We start from the raw sequence: 17,315 nt of genomic DNA, 5'->3' as shown, positions 1-17,315 counted from the left end.
TCCATCACTAGCCTGCTGTGTGACCTTGGTTGAGTCACTTGACCTCTCTGGGCCTCACCCTCTTCATTTCTAACATAAAGGGGTTGAACAGGTTGGACTTGCCAAAGTTCTCTTCCAACTCTAAAAGTTTGTAAGTCTATAAGTCTATTTAAATGTGCCGACAGCTTTAGAATGGCTAATTAATGAGTTTTTAGTGGGAACACAATTAGGTGATAATGAAAGCCTCAGAAGTAAATCTCTCCACTTCTAGTAATGAGTAGATGAGACTTGGATTTTGTTTTCACTTAATGGAGCCCTTGGGAAGAGGGAGCATGGGACTACAGGCTCCTACCTGGGGGCTCAGGGCGGCCAGGAGTCAGGGACAAAGCCACACACAGAGGAAGCTAGGTGGCACTGTCCTAAAACAAAAACGAGTCACCTCTCAGGGTAGGCTTGGAGCCGCATGGATAAAGCGGAATATTGGCACCTCTGCATAGTGCCTTGTATCCATTTCCAGAACACGTTCACCTGCATCATCTTGTTTAATCCTCTTACACCTGGTGAAATAGATAAACTTGGAACCTTTATCTCCCCCCATTTAATGGATGAAAAATGGAGGCTGAGAGCAGTGACTCACTCAAGGTAAGGTTAAGTTGCTAATCAGTGATAATCAGGATTCAACTCAAGCTTCTTGATTCCAAAGCCCATGTCCTTTCTGCCCTACCTGGCTAGTTTGTCGTGCCTGGCAGGCCACCTCTACTGGCCTCCCTACTGAGAGTACGCTGAGGGTCTGCACAGCCACCTGGGACATGGCTTTGTGGGCTGGCCGTGGGGGTGGGAAAGATCAGGCTGGCGTGGGGGGTGATGGCGTCCAATCTGCGGTAAGAAGGCTCCCGGGCAGGCTCCGCGGTTCATGACAGACTGTGGCATGGTTGCTGAGAGCTGGGCACAGCCACACATGCCACCGAACCCAGCATGGCAGTCCCCGGCATGGCAGTGCACAGACAGTGTTTGCAGAGCCCCTGAGTTTGTATCTAAGTGGGGAATGCCCTAAAGCGAGGGAGTGAGAATGAGAAAGGGTGATCCATAGAGGTGGGGAAGATTTCTGTCCCAGGGAGACAGACAATAAGGAGACCCAGCAAGGAGAGAAACCCCTCTGTGTGGTGTGGGGAGGGGTAGGGTCTCCTGCCCTGGGAGTGGAGGCAGGAAGCAAGTAGATAAACTTCTCAAAGTCAACTGCTGGTGACTTTGACTGCAGAGACACGAGACCTTGACCTTTCCTTTCTGAGTGAAATAGGGTGCAAGCATTATGCCGAGATGCAGTCTTTGCTGCAGAGGGAGGGAGGGAGGGAGCACACCAGCAAGCATTTGTCTGCATCCTGCCCTAGAAATGCTTCAAGTAATAAAATCAGGATGACTTCAGAAATCCATTACCCCTCTCGGCCTCCCACAGGCACCTACGTGCCCTGGTGGAGAGGGAGAAGAGGCCTGGGGACCGAGCCTGGTAATGTGGCCTCAATCTTCTCATCTGTAAACCAGGGGATGGGGGGAGATGGGCCCGAGGACCCTACCTGCTCTGACCTCAGGTGGTCTAGAGGAGGTCTTTTGGAGTGGGGGCAGAGGAAGGATTGAGATGAGACACCAGAAAGAAAGGGGATAAGAGAGGAGGGTAGAGATAGACATGGGGAGAAGAGAGCCGTGATAAAGTAAGAAACACACAGAGCTCGGAGGTTGAGTGTCCACCCCATCACTAGCGAGTCAGGCTCTCTGAACCTTGGCTTCCACACGTGAAACGTGGTGCTGGGGATACAAGGATTAAAAAAAAAGAAGCAGGTTACAAACCATAAAGTACCACACAAATTAACATGCTGAATTCGCAATAAAAAGCACTGACAAGAGAGGCAGGGAAGGCTGGGGGCAGGGAGCCAGGGGAGATCCTTTCATGAACCTTTTCCTTCCTGGGGATGTAGATAGAGGAGAGGGGTAGGGAGTGGGAAGGAAATAACCAAAGGTGGACCGAGGAGGAAATAAAACCCTCCCTTGGTGAGGCTGTTTGTGTTCCCTGTGGGAGACAGAGAATCCAGGCAGCTGCCAGTGGCAGGCTGCATCTCCAGCAATGGAGCCTTTGCCTGGGTGAGAACAGCCCAAGTGGGACTAGGGCAGGAGGAAGCTTCCTTCCCAGACGCCCGGGGAAGGGAGAAGGCAGACTGGGGCTTCGAGGTGTCGTGGCACTCCCCAATTTCTGTCACGCTTGAAACTCTTGACTGAGGAGGCTGGTGTGAGGGGAGCGTGGTAAAAGCCCAAGGCAGAATCTGAGACAGGAGAGGGAAAGGATGCGAAAGGCAAAAAGAGAAAAATCTGGATGAAGGAGTTCTGGAAAGCCAAACCAAGACAGGAGCCTCAGTCCATGTGGCCCAGCTCCACCCACGGTTCCTCCTTCTGCTGCTCGTGTCTGGATCTCCATTTTGGCATGAGGCAAGGCCAAGACGGGGGAAGCACAGGGCCGGGGTCAGGGCGGCCAGCTCCCCTGGCAGGCTAGATTTATGATTTGGCTGAGTTGGGGAGAGAGGGAGCCTGCAACCATCCAGGGTCTGAAAAGCAGCCCAGTGTTTCCTGGAGGAGTCACAGTGCCAAGGGCAGGGACATCCATCTGGCCTCTCCGTGTAATACATTTGTCACCCTGGAGCCTGGGACCAGGCTTGCCTCCCTTCTGCCATATGTAGCCACAGCTCCCACCTTCAGTAGCCTCTCCTGCAGGGCCTGCAGCCCCAACAGGTGCTCCTTGAGGGGATGGGGGGCAGGCAGCCTGCTCCCTGTCTTGGGACCCTCTCCTACTAGGGCCTCTAGCTGGTACCCATCCTAGCTGGTGTCTGCTAAACTTCCCCTGGGAATAAAAAACCTTGGTGTTGGAAAGGTGAAAGGACTCCAGAGATAGCTAGTACTGTAGTTTCATATTCCAGGAACTCTGGGCTTCCTCTGAGCTACCTTGAGAGTTGCTGAGAGAGGCTGAACACCCAGGGCCCAGCTCCCTGCCCACCAGTGTAACTCTACTTCTATCTGATCTAGATATGGATGTTCTAGATAAGATTTCATTTGAAAGAATGGATTCTGCTGCTGACAACGAAAGTTTGAAGGCCACAGATCTGGTCTCATTTCAAAGAGGAAGATACAGAGGGCCAGAGAAGGCCAGTAGCCTGGCCCAGTTGCTAGCAGAATGGGGACTGGAGCCCAAACCCCCTGGTTCCCCCATCACTCCATGATACTGGGCTGCCTTTTTGAAGGTGCTGGTCTGAGCATTCATGGCCAATACCACTTCTCCACCCTAACAGTTCTCCTATTTCCCCCTCTCTGTCCAACAGTCAGGCCCACCTCTTGAGCTTGGGTGCCATGCCCCTCTTAGCTTTTCCTCTGCCAAAAGGGGCTTCCGGGTGTAAATCATGTGTGACCCAGGCAAACTCACTTCAGGTGTGAAGCAAGACCTCCACGATCAACCCCCAGTTATGGCGTCTTCAGCCCTGGAGCTGTCTCCAGGCCCAGATCTTTGGGTTATGGCTCCCCTATCGTCCATCCCTGTGGGCCTTGGAGTTTATTGAGGGTTTTCTGGTGGAGTCCAGTAGAGCTGGCTCTCTTCTATTTAGGTCTCAGTTTGTTCGTTTTGGCTTGTCCTCTTTTTTTTAAAGAAGGTTTATTTGTTTGTTTGTTTGTTTGTTTGTTTATCTAAGTAATCTCCACGCCCAACATGTGGCTCCAACTCGCAGCTCTGAGATCAAGAGTCTCAGGCTCCACCAGCTGAGTCAGCCAGGTGCCCCTGTCCGTTTTGGCTTCCGATTGCTGGTGCCCATCCAGCCACTCTCTGCCTCAGTCTCTGGATTCTTTTCCAGAAAACCTCAGATTAACAACATTCGTTCTGGGCAGGCGGCTCTCTCTACCACCACCAACAACTATGCCCGCTTCTCTCCTACAATTCCTGTGGGCCCTATTCGCCAGCACGGTTGCTCTGTTTTATGTTCTGCCTCCTCTGCTAGATTCACTTTTCCAGCATGCTTCCGTTTAGCCTCTCCTTTCCAGATTTACGTGCTGGCTCTGCACTTTCTACCTGCTTCTCTTAGTGTTTTAGAGCCAAGGCCTTCTTCTCCAGTCAGCCCCCTGGACACCTTCCCATTGTAGGAACCACCGCAACCATCTCAGGATTCCACAGATGAAGAAAACCAGGCTCCAGGCTTTCCTGGGGGCCTGATACAGGCCAGGCATGTGGGAGGCACCTTATACATCGTATCTCGCTGAACTCTCACAGCATTCACCCAGTTTTCATGTAGGGACACTGAATGTCAGAGATTTAGCAGCTTGCTCAAGATCACACAGTTAATAAGTTTCAAAGTCCTAGTTGTGCCTAACTCCCGAGCGTAGGCAGTTACCCACAAGACCAAGCTGCCCAGGTGGCCACCTTGCATGGTCAAGCCCATGACCTAGGCCTTGGGTGGCACACCTGGTGGTTTTTCTCCAAAGCACTCATCCTATTCCAGGGCCTGCACCCTGCTTACTATCTTCCCTGTTTCCCCTGGTGGGAAGCTCCATAGTGGCTGGCTTCTCCTTTCCTAGCCCAGGACCCCCGGGAGGGTGAAGGAGAAGGATGTGGCTCTGTGATGGGAGAAGATGGGGAAGGTTTCTGGGCTCTCCATCTTTGGGAGAGTGGGCACTGGGATGGGAGCAGGGAGGACGATGACCAAAATGGGGACAGGAAATGACTTGGGCTAGAAAAAAGAGAGATTGCGCTGCTGACTCTTTTGTGAAACACTGCTTCCTCCAAAGTTGTTACCCGAGAGTGTGCGGCAGAGGAAGCTGACTGCTGACAGCAGCAGCTGTGGAGGCGGCGGGAGCTAGAGGGGTGGCATTATCACCCTCCGGGGCGGGAGGGGGGGGGAGTGGTGTCTCCTGCCTGTTCTGGAATCTGTGTCTCTCACCACCCATCCCTCCACACACCCTCGGGCTCAAAACCCAGAAGGAGAGAGAGGGACAGACACCCCAGGAAGATGCACACACCCTGCCTCTCACACTCCTGCTCACATGCACACCCACGCACGCGCGCGCTCATGCACACACACACACACACACACACACACACACACAAACTCTTGCAGGTCTCTCTTTTCTCTGTCTCCATAAGCATCACACCACTGCTCTCCGGTCCAGCCAAAGTTGGAGTATTTCTGGGATGAGCAGTCTACTCCATGAGGATAAATCATCCCAAACCATCCTCAGGCACCTTTGAGGAAACTCAGGAGACAGATCCAGCCCTCTGTGGGGTGGCCCGGAGGACAGCCTGGGAGCTGGTGATTGGTGTGTCACGCCTGGGGCTGCAAGCTGTTTCCCGTGCTTTTGTCTGATGCTGGGAGCAAGGCTCAGCAGTGTGAGGGACAATCAGAGCTGCTCGGGCAGGCTGCTGCATTGTGTCCTGCTGTCCCTGTGGCCAGACCGAGCTGCCAGAGCCCCCAGACAGGACGGAGGTGTTTTCTGGCTAACCTGAGCGCAGAAGCCCGGGTCGATTTATCAGCAAGTGTTTCTTCCTGAAAGCAGTGGCAGCAGCCTTGGTCCCCTGAACTGAGAAACACTAGCAGGGACTCAAGCCCTGGCCCCTCACCATCCCAAGGAAGCCCCCCCGCCCCAGCCCCTTTCAGAGACCTGGGAGCTGGGCGTGCCTGTGGCCCTGGCTCTGCTCCTAGGCTGGGGCTGGGGTCGTGAGTGCTAGCCCTGGGGGTGAGGAGCATGAGAACGTGGTTGCTCGCCTGGGCTCTGACAGCCGGGCTGACGGTGCTGGCTTCCCCAGGATTGCTTCTCCTGCCTAAACCGTGTTTGAGCCTTGGGTGTCCGCGGCTGAAATGCTAGTGGTGAGTACTTGGACAGATGTCCCTTTTCATGTTCATTGGCCATGCCCTGCACGAGTCACAGTGGCTTGGCTCTGCAGCTTTATTTTCAGAGAGAATAGACATTAATTTGCCTCACCTCGTGCCAGCTGGGTGAGGTAGAAAATCGAGGGAGCAGGGCCAACCTGAGGCGGGGGGGTGGAGGTGAGCTTCACGCAACTGGGGCTGCAAGTGTTTTTTCTTAGGACAAAGAGGTCCCTGAAAGGAGAAGCTTCTCTCACTGGCTCCCTCTCCCGATTGGGTAGAGATGTACCTAAGCAGCGTGTGGAGGAAAGGCTGCCCCCAAAATGCCCGCTTTTCACAGCTGTTTCAGGCTTTGGGGCCAGCTGCACTCTTGCTGCCCAAACCCTGCTGGTTGAAGGGCTCAGTGAGGTTCCCCTTTTCCTATCTGGCCATGTGGCTTATTGCCTCTTCCCACTCTGACATCATCATCCTGGGGCCATTGAAGAGGGCCCTTTAGTTTTTTTCCTTGCTCCCTCAGATCCGTGGGCTGCCTCCTGAGGGCCAGATTGCTGTCAGCACTCCCAGGGCAGGCCATGGGACAGCAGCAGGTCTCCCCCTCACATGTTCAGAGTGAGACCCAGCAAGGCCGGGGAGATGCGGCCTTGGGACCCTGGGGCTCTCTGTGGTAGCCCTGGTCCCTGCCTACCCCTCTAAAAGAGCACTGTCCTTGGTGGTTATGGTTATGTTCTCAGCGTGGGCTGCCTCTGGGAATAAGGACGTCTGGGAGGCTGCCACATGCTGGATGAAGTCGTACTTCCTATACTCCTATATGAGCCCTTGATTGTCTCTTTTGAGTCCACAGTCAAGTGCATGCTTTCTAGCTTTCCAAACATGTCTGTGATCATGTTTTCTGTTCCCTTGTGATTGCACAGTCTGCCTATATCTGCATAAGTGTCATACAGTGAATGCGTTTGGACATGATGACTTCTGAGGTCCCTTTGAAGAACATCTTTCTGGAGGATCACTGGGGGACAACTCTGTAACCCTATGTCCTGTTATACCTCAATCCTTTGAGGCCTATCTGAAATCCAAGGCATGGCTAGAGAACTGTGGTTCTGACTCATTTGAGAATTCTGACCTTATGATTCCAAAATCATGGCTTAGAGCTGGGCAAGCAGTGTGTATTTAGGGCAGGTTTTCTCAGCAGTGGTACCACTGAAATTTGGGGCTGGATGATTCTTGGTCGGGGGGGAAGGACTGTCCTGTGCCCTGTAGGATGTTTAACAGTATCCCTGGACTCTACCACTTTCGTTTGTGATGCCAAAAAATATCTCCAGACGTTACCAAATTTTGCCCAGGGACAAAATTACAGCAGTTGAGAATTGCTGGTTCACGTTAATGCTGTGGCTTCTATAGTCTCTCCTTTGGCCTCGTGGGACTGGGTCCAACGTGGCCAAGTGAAGTGTCGCCATCCTGGCCTAGGAATACAGACACCTGGGGTCTGGGCTTGAGTGATCTCACTCAGCCTAGGTGGAGAATCACTTCTAGCCCTCCCCTGTGTCCACCAACTTCCAGAGTTTCTTGGTGGAAACATAGTGGTAAGGGTCAGTGGGGCTGGGTAGGGCCTCCCTTCTGTGGGGGATGAGGTCTGGGAAAGAAAACCCCGCTCCAGGATACCACCATTTCTACCCGACATTTTCCCAAAAGCCAAAAGTGGCATGGGAGCCAGGATGGGTTCTGTACCCAGGGCAAGTGTGAATATGCACACATGTGCACGTATATATGCACACGCACTTGGTTGCAGCTTTCTGGACCCTGTACTGAATGAATGATGTGGAGGCCAGCCCTGCCTTGGGGAACTTGCAGAGTGAAATGGACATCCTATTACATACTAATAAAGAGATAAACCAATCGAAAGGATTAAGTTTCATCCTTCTAGGCAAATTACTTATGAGTGAGAACAATCAAGGGGAGAAGAAGGCTCTTGAGTTTCTTGGTTTATCAGAATCTCTGTGGGATCATGGTGGTCTTGCCCTTCATCAATCCAGGAGGACTTCATAAAGGAGGAGATATTTCAGAGCCTATAATGTGGGCAGAGGCAGCATGGTGCGTGTGTGTGTGTGTGTGTGTGTGTGTGTGTGTGTGAAGCCCTTGGATCTTTTATCTGACAGTGACTCTGGGGGGGCAGGTAGAGAAGCTGGCTAAGGCGTGTCCTTGCTTCCTCCTTGAGTAAGCAGGTGCCAGCCCTTTTTCTTTATGTCTCCCATCCACTCTGCTGAAACTTGTCTTCAGAGCTGGAAGGCAGACCCTCCCACCCCCAGCACAGAGGAGGGACTTACAGAAAGCCCCATGCTGCAGAGAAATGATGGCCAAATTCTGATTTGTCGAATAGAGCAGAGAGGTGCTTCAGGTGACATGAACCAGCAAATCATCATCTAATCAGCCTGCTGAGCTTTGAAATACCTCCCGTGATCCATTTCAGCAGATTATATCTTCTAATGATGCTTGATTCTGGTGGGTAAGTTTACAGTCCCCAAACAAACAGCATCTGAACTGCAGGGATGGGGAGGTGGCTGCACAGTGTTGCCTGGCCTCTCTGGTCACCCCAGCTAAGCCACAGCACATTGTCCTTAGGCCCGAGTCTCCATGGTCTCCACCTAAGTACACAGACTGTTTTCCCCAGCAACTCTTTGGGAGCCTTTGACCTTCCCTTTTCCTGGCCCTGTCTCCCTCAGCAAGCCAGTTATTCTCTGAAAAGCCTGATGGGCATTGGAGAAGGGGAGAGAAATCTCATTATAGGTGGAGTATTGGGGCAATAAACAGCTCTGTGATCTGCAGCTTTTGAACCTATAGTGTTGTGATAATGCTCTGAGGTTTGCAGTTTTGTGGTCCCAAGAGGGAGCTGGGTCCCCACCTACTTTTCTGTTTTTTTTCGGGGCTGGCTGGTCATATAGGAATACAGGGCCCATGGGCAGGGCCAGGCCTGGGTTTATGTAACTTCCAGGGCTTACATGAGACTCCTCCGCTGTGGAACAGAGACAGAGAGGTGACTCGGAAGGACAGAAGCCCTCGTTGCTCCCACAGAGGGCACACGCCTATGTATGTGAGACTAGGCACAAATCAGGAAGCCCCATCTGGGGTCTTGGTGGGCCGTTTCAGGGTCAGCTTACAGGGGAAAGTCATGGCACAGCCCTGCACGTGGGACCTTTCTTTGTACCAGCGAGCCCTGGTGACATTAGGCAGCATCCCTAACACAGCCCCCTCGGGCCCACCAGCTGCCTCTGTGTGGCTGCTGGGAAACAGCAGGGCCTGAGTCTGGGAACTGGATGGGTGGTCATGAGGTTCCCAGCCCAGTTCCCTGAGTAGAGGTCAGACTCTGTCAGACTCCCAGAACATGTGCTCGTCAGATGCAAAAACCTTTTTTCCCATAGTGGAGCAGGGAGGGAGAGAGATGTGGAGAGATGTAGCATTGTGAAGGGGACTTCTGCCCATGCCAGTTAGCAACAGGAGCCCTGCTGGCCATCCCCACCTGGGAGTTACACTGAAAGCTTAAGCAGATGTGACTCCTCTTGAGGAAGTATACTGAGGGCAGAGCCCGCTTCTTTGGGAAGAGGAGGCTACATTCATTACGACATCCATTTCTTTATCCAACTTTTATAGAGCGCTTGCCAGCCCGGTGCCGGGTGACACCCTCTCCAGCTTCACGGAGCTCACAGCCAGGGGAAGAAGGATGGAGGTTGATTGAGACATGGTGGCCCTCACACAGCTGTGGGAGCCCATTTGAGGTCCAGATTAATTGGGTTTTTGGCTCTTCTCCCAGCAGAGCTTTCCAGGCCCCACCCCAAGGCTTTGGGGAGATAACAGAGTTGTGGGGTCAAGTCACAGCTGGAAGCAGTGGGGCTGCTCCCAAACTGCCAGGTCCTAAAGGGGCTTGTTAATCTCTGCCCCCCGGGGCTGGCAGGAGGCTCCTCGGTGCCCCTCTCTTCTCTGCTCTCGGTTAATTGCTTTCCACAATCTGTTCGCTCCCCACCCTGCCTTTCCTCCTCCTGCTGCTGTCTGCCTGTCCAGCTTTGGAACTGTCACTTCCTCCCTGGTTGCCCGCCGTCGACCCTCCAGTGGGACCCACGTGGCTGGTGTTCCTGGAGACTCTACCTGAACACGTGGAGGATAGAGGGAGGGGATATGTTAGATTTTAGCTTTCTGATATTTTTCCTCTCCTCAGCTCACCTCCACATTCTCCTATTCCACTAAGATCAGGGCTCCGAGAAAGGGGCTGTTGGTACCTGGCTCTACCATTAAAGCATCGATGCTTGTCCATCGTATATAAAATGAAGGCCTGTTCTGGAACAGGGGTCCTCTTTGTGTGGTCCTCAGACCGGCAGCATCAGCATCACCTGAGTACTTGTTAGGAATGCAGATTCTCAGGCCTCCCCCTAGACCGCAGAATCAGAAACCTGGGGTTGGGGCGCGTGCACACTGAAGACCTGAGAACCACGGCTGGCTGCTCGCCTCGTGGGATGCCCTGCTCTGATCCTCCCCGCACACCCCCCACAGCAGCATCCACAGGTCTGCCCCAGTGACTTTAATAATGCCTCTCTCCCCAGAGGAGCAGAATGCCCTAACATCTCTCTCCCGCTGCTGGCATTTAGCCCATTGCTGAGTTAATTCAAGCAATACTAATAACCGGTTTGCCAGTGAGAAGACCTCTCACAGACCCCTAAATCCTACTCGCTGGGGTGCTGATAACAGGCTAGGAATCCTGTCTGGCCACCTGCAGCCATTCACAAAACAACATGCAGAAGGTCTGGCGCTAGACTGGATTCTGTGATGATACCGAAAGAAATAGAACCTTTGTCCCTGCCCTCTGTGAACTGACAGTCTAAAGGGGGGACCAGTGCCACAGTCCACAGCTTTCAATACTGGCTTCCTCCCTCCTCCTGCAGGCCTTTCCCCTTGCTCAAAGCCTCTCTCCTTGCTTGGTGCAGACAGCTGGCATCAGTTTCCTGGAGGTCCTCAAACCCCTGCTGGTCAGGCTCCATCAGGTCACGCTCAGCATCCCGCTTTGCACTGGTTCTGTGAGCGGCTGGCCCCAGCTGAGACCTTTCCCGGCCTTTCTCTGGTCTCCAAGGAGCCTGCAAGAAATGCAGCCTGAGAAAACAGCCTCCCTTCCCTTCCCCCACTGCTCTGTTCTCCCTGCCCACTCCCCCTAACTCCCCAAGGCTCCCCCAAGCCTGCAGCTCCTTCACTCCCAAACTCATGTTTTATGCAGGAACATCCCCATTCTCATGGAAAGTGCAGCAAAGTTGGGGAAAGAATTCCAAATCTCTTTTGAAGAGGGCAGAGCGAATGCAGGGTTATGGGGTTAACCTCAGCTGAGAGTTTTTTCCTGGCTGAGTGGATGCCCTTCCGTGTGTGTGTGTGTGTGTGTGTGTGTGTGTGTGTGTGTGTCCCTTGTTTCTTTCTGTCCACCATTTGCATGGGAGGGGCGGGGTGGGGAGGGCAACACACACCAACACACAAATAGACACATGTGCACACATGTGTCTGGAGTGGGCCTCCCCTCCCAGTGCCCCATCCTGCCTCTCCTTCTGCTTTCTGGGGAACACCTGGAGTGTGGTATTTTGGATTTAAACATTCTCAGAAATTTGGGAGGCATGAGGAAAAGCGATTGAATGTTTTTTTTCCAAACATTAGAAAGAAAATGAACATACATCTAAAACTTTCCTTTGGTGATCTCCCTTTGTTTTGAAACATCAAAAATGGTTGTATAGAATTGATTTTTTAAAAAATAAAATTAGCTTGCTGGGTATGTGAAATTGCTGCAGTTTATTCTGCTAATAATTCCAAGTTTCCCATTGTGAAGTGCCCACCCTTTCAGAAGCCTGGCATCCTTTCTCTTCTGATCGTTTTTAAGAAGTAGTAAAACCTTGAACAGAAGACTCCATCTACAATAAATACACTTAGAACAAGACAAAGGACAGTATTATGTTTTCTGGACTTGGTGCTGGGAGAAACAGAAAAGCACTTATTTTCAGAAAGGGAATTGTGGAAAAAAGAAGAGGGAGACCTTCCAATCTCGCTGGATGCAGTTTGCTCCACAGAACTTTCTCTAAGCAGCCTGATCCTCTGAGCCCTCACCTTGAGTCATTCTGGATTCTTCCAACCCTGCATTTTTGTGGTCTTTCCAGAGTCTTGAAAAATGAAGATTTGCCTAGTTGGAGACAAACTTCTCTCCTTTTTCACATATTAATTCATCTCTTGATTTGCACCATGTTTTTCCAAGTATGGCTCCATGTCCGTCACATGCAATAAGATATTTTGGGGGGCAGATTGGAGCCATAGGATGGCAAGCAAGGCCACCATGTTGGGGGGATTTGCTTGGGACCCCCCCCAACCCTGGTTTCCCTAGACTCAGGCCTCCACTGATAACCATCACTGTCTGCAGCCCTGAGCAGCTAGGGCATGGTTTGTGTTTATTTTAGTGGCTCTGTTAAGCGCTGTGGCTATTCCCCTCCCGCCTGCCTGCAAATCTGCCTCTGAATCCTGGACCCAGGGCTTCCACAACAATTTGAGTTGCTGAGGACAAAATTTTTCCCATACTTGATTAAAGTAATTTATTTTACTTTCCTCTGTACTTATAAGTGGAGATGTACTTGGATTCCCAGGAACAAGTGATTTTTCTGGAGGAGGTCATTGAGAAAGGAATGTCAAACAAGGCACATCATTATATGCAGATGAAAGATTGATACAGTTCGTTTAACATAAAATCTTATTGTGTAATTTTTAGAAACGGTTTGGAAACGTAAAAACACTCCATCCTCAACACTTTATTCATGCTGAAAAAGTTTTAGAATGCCGAAACATATTTGAAATAATCTGTTTCAAAGAAGTCCTTGGGACAAAACAGAGGGGGAATTATTTTTTTTGCTTTACGTGTTTCTTCCAGGCCTTCACATTTTCAGTCTTGTCTCTGGGGAATCTCCTGTGTTCGGCAAATTTAGAATGAAATCTACTTTCCTCTTCCCTCCTCTGTGGCGTCCTTTGTCATTATTCTTAAAGAAAAACATGTGTGATACACCCAGAATTCCACTGTGGCTTTTGGTTGGAGCAGAGGAGTCTGAGAGTGCTGGAGATAGCAAAGAGATAAAGACCACAGATGGATATAAAGAGACATGGACACATTGGCAGCCCCCAACTGACAAGGGACAAAGAAAGAGGACTTTAGGAGTAAACCCAGACACCCTCCTAACAGTGAGCCCATCCCCAAGAGGAGGGTCCACTCTGGGCCTTTGGGCCTACGTTTGCAGCTTCCAATACCTGGAGGACAACCCTATATGAATGAGCCTATGGGAGCCACTTGGGGAGCCAATGAGAAGGGAGGGGGGAAGGTTAGTTGGAGAATTATGGGCAAACCCTCTGAAGCAAAATACTGTAAGATGCTAAGGGTGGCTCCTGTGAGCCCTGCCAGCTGTTTATTTATTCACCTCTTTTCACAGCAGGACATTATGAAGCTGATGAATTAATGCCTTTCTAGGGCCAAACCCTGAGGGTGACCTGCCCTTGTTTCTCTCTCCCTCCCCCTCTTTTCCCTTCATATACCACATTCCCTGCCACCCCCACCCCTCTTCTTCACAGCGGTGGTAATGGGGGGAATCATGATAGCTACCATTTATTGAGCAGTTACTAGGTGCTTGGCTGAGATGAACTGCCTGAGTCTTCATTCTTTTTGGTAAACTTGAGTACTTTGAACCTTTAGGGGTTAAGTGGGGGCTATGGGCCCCTTCCCACCTCACTACCAGGTTGCCATGAAAGGCAAATTCTCTCTATATAGAGATAATTCTCAGTCCAAATTCTCTCTGTATAGATAATTCTTAGTCCAAATTCTCTCTATATGTAGATATTTATTAGTAACCCAGCACAAAACAGTCATATAACCTCTTCTGGAAGCTCAGGGAAGTGCTAACTCTGCCCTTTTAAGTGGGCCAGCAGCACCTGGCCTGAAATGGTCCCTTGAGACAAATGTCAAAGGGTTTAGCTAACCATTTGGTGCAGGAGCCTGAACCTTGGAGGAGATGCTAAAGAAGTTGGGGTTTTTCACCCCAAAGAAGAGCTCATAGGGAGGGGGGACTGAATGATGATTCAAATGACTGATTATTTTTAACACTATGATGATTTATTTTTTCCTTTTAACTTTAGTTGAGATATTAGAAAACAAAGATAGAAAACCACAACACAGATGTTTTAGTAACAAGTTATATTAAGGTTAGTGCCTTACGCCACCACCCAGGTGGAGAAAAAGACCTTTGGCAACCACTCTAGAAGCTTCTCTGCGTTCTGATCCCAATCTCCCTGAAAAGGTAGCTCAACTACCTGTGTGTCTTTATGGGTGGTTTTTGTTTCCATGATGATTTATTAGAGGAAAGAGACAAAGCCTCTGCTTCCTGAACCCAGAACAACCCATAATTCATTGAACCTACAGCAGAAAAGATTGAAGTGAGACTACAAAAAGAATTTAGAAATCTAGAAATCAGTGACATGGAGATAGAGGAAGAAAATCCGTGCAATGATTGAGATGTGGTTCTGGCTGGGGGCAGGGAAATAGAGGTCACCCCAGTCTGGGGGCTGCCCTCAAAGAATTAGGCTGGCTGGGTGCCCCTTGCCTTTTCTTTCCTTTCTTCTCTTTTTTAAAATCTTTATTTACTTTTGAGAGAGAGAGAGAGAGAGAGAGTGAATGGGGGAGGAACAGAGAGAGAAGGAGACACAGACTCTGAAGCAGGCTCCAGGCTCTGAGCTGTCAGCACAGAGCCCGATGCAGGGCTCGAACTCACAGACTGTGAGATCATGACCTGAGCTGAAGTCAGGCACTTAACTGACTGAGCCACCCAGGCACCCCAACCCCTTGCCTTTTCTGATCAGCAGGAGATTGAGGAGGCTCTGTGTGTGGTGGTGGGGTGGGGGAGATGCAGACAGGTGGTACCTCACCCCACAGTGCCCTGACTGGCTGGCCTTGGAGGTCACCCGGTGTCGTGACCCCTTCTTCTGAGATGCTCTTCCTCCTGAAGCCTCTAATCCTGCCTTAGCCCGTCAGAGAGAGTGACTCTTGAAAGAAAGAATGAGCAGCTGGGGGACAGGCCTGGGATCTGAGCCCACCCCATTCCTGGGTGACCAGGGCAGCCGAACAAACACACTTTGGCCCCGGGCCCAAGGGACACCAGGCAAGGTGCCTGGAGGAAATGGGGCAGTGGAATAAGAGGAGAGTGAATGGCCTCCCTGCTTTCCCTCCATTCAGTGTGTGGTTTCCATGGGGCCCCAAGTGTGTTTATAGGCAGCAGACCTGAGTGGGGGGAGCCCTGGGGACCGGGCTGCAAGGCTGCAGGGACAAGAAAAGGAAGACTGGGGGGTGGGCAGGGAGGGCAGGGGCACTTGAAAAACCAAATGAAAAGTTGGCTGTCGAATGCTTTTTGCCAACCATAGTCAATTCTTAATTATCCCCGTAATGGGAGGGAGCAGTGGCAAGAATGATTCAAAGCAGCAAATAATCCCAAACCATTTAAGCTACATGATTTTTAAAAGAGAGAGAAGGAGATTTCCCTTCCTAATGATGTCTGGCTCAGGCTGATGTTAAATGAGGGAAGTATTAACAGCGAGCTCCCCAGGGATCAAGGCTAGAACCAGTCTTATTTAACATGTTTATAAATTATTTAGAGTTCGCATTTCGTGATTTTGTGAACGGATGCTGGGAGGGGGGCTGTAAATCCTCCCAGAAGCCAGAGGAAACCCTCTTCCAGGGATTATGCACTCACTGGAGGGAATCCCCGAAGTGGGAAATGAAGAAGAGATTGGAAGTGTTAGGCTAACCAGGGCAGTCTCATGGGAGGGCACTGGTCAAGAGAGACTCCCACATCCCCCAGCAAGCCTGTGGCTTAAAAAAGAGGAGCATGAGCCTCTGCTCTAGAGCACCGAATGGCTGCCAGCTTCTCCCTGAATTAAGTGCACGAAAGGCCCTCCACAACGAGCTCTCAACCTTCTCTCCCATCACTCCAGCCATGCTCCTGACATTAGGAACAACAGCCTATAGAGCCTGGTGGCTTGCCACAGTCACATGGCTAAATGCAAAGCACTTGGAATTGAACCCAGAATTCTGACTCAGAGACTTTATCCATGCATATTGCACTGAATCCTGGCTGACTCCCAAAGCCGCACCTCGGTTCCTGCCTCATCTCCTGTATCTGCTGTCAGGACTCTGTTGATCTCAAGTGCCACCTCCTCTGAAGAGCTGTCCCTGCTCTGAAAGTGCTCTCTCTCTTTCTCTCTCTCTGCTCAGAAAAACCAGTGGCTGATGTGCCTCTCTTATGGCTCATGTCAAGCTTTACCTGTGTGACAGCTGTGGAGTTCTTGTCTCATTCTACCCAGAAACCCTGGAACTTCTTGCTTAGTCTGTCCTCCCTGTGGAACCCCCAGGACAGTGTCTTGCCATTGGCCTGTGCTGTCCAGGGGTTACTTGAGTAGAGAGGATGGGAACATCCCCTGGAATGGAGGTAGCAAGTTAGAGCTGACTGTCGTAGGTCCGGCTAGGTCCCCAAAACCCTGATGACCTCATTTCCCAACAGAGCACTTATCTGTCGGTTTTCACAAGAAGCTGTCCAATGCAAACTGTCCACACATGAGCTCAGGCTGAGGTCAAGTCCTCTTTTTATCGCACATGCAACAGCTCCCATGACTGCATGGCACCTGGTCCCCCTGCCTCAGCATCACCTGATGTACTCTGCCCGAAGGAATCTCTGCAGGGCCTGGGACTGGCATTGTGACGAGCCCTTCTCGTGTCTGTAATGCACAAGGAGGTCTGTGCATTACCTAGAGGTAATGCTCCTAGAGGACAGAGGGCAGCCCTCTGGGATTCATGGAGGTCACATGGAGGAGAGTGTGTAAGCACATGCACATTTATACACATGCATCTGCAGGAGCCAAGTGCATGCACATGTCCGTGTTTATGGGTGCCACTCTGGTAACTGGGCCCATTCTCAATACATCATGCCTTCACAGTGCCACCTGCTGACATGTCTTAAAAAACATTTTGGTGAGGGGGCACCTGGCTGGCTCTGTCAGTAGAGCATGGGACCCTTGATCAGTAGAGCATGGGACCCGTCAGTAGAGCATGGGACCCATGGACTCCATCAGTAGAGTTCAAGCCCCACACTGGGTGTAAGGCTTACTTAAAAAATATATTTTGGGGGCATCTGGGTGGCTCAGTCAGTTAAGTGTCCAACTTCGGCTCAGGTCATGATCTCATGGTTCGTGGATTTGAGCCCCAGCTTGGGGTCTGTGCTAACAGCTTAGAGCCTGGAGCCTGCTTCAGATTGTGTGCCTCCCTCTCTCTCTCTCTGCCCCTCCCCCGCTCATACTCTGGTTCCCTCTCTCTCTCAAAAATAAATAAACGTTAAAAATATTTTGGTGATATGTGCTACAGTATGG

At 51.1% G+C, this 17,315-nt stretch overlaps 1 protein-coding gene across 6 annotated transcripts in view; it reads left to right on the top strand.

Moving 5' to 3' along the window:
* The window catches only part of SEMA5B (semaphorin 5B), a 118,551-nt gene that overhangs the window by 30,765 nt on the left and 70,471 nt on the right, over positions 1-17,315 (top strand). For 2 of the 6 annotated variants that reach the window (XM_045502275.1, XM_045502273.1), the window contains exon 1: positions 5,692-5,864. The exons of 2 other annotated variants lie outside the window; for them this stretch is intronic. The gene's annotated coding sequence lies outside the window, so the exon portion shown is untranslated. Of the gene's footprint in view, positions 1-5,691; positions 5,865-17,315 lie in introns of those variants that run through there. 2 more of the 6 variants (XM_045502272.1, XM_045502274.1) reach the window with 2 other exon arrangements.

This window comes from Leopardus geoffroyi, chromosome C2, assembly GCF_018350155.1.
Source record: "Leopardus geoffroyi isolate Oge1 chromosome C2, O.geoffroyi_Oge1_pat1.0, whole genome shotgun sequence".
Lineage (NCBI taxonomy): Eukaryota > Metazoa > Chordata > Mammalia > Carnivora > Felidae > Leopardus > Leopardus geoffroyi.
This window is presented reverse-complemented; position numbering and strand designations above follow the sequence as displayed.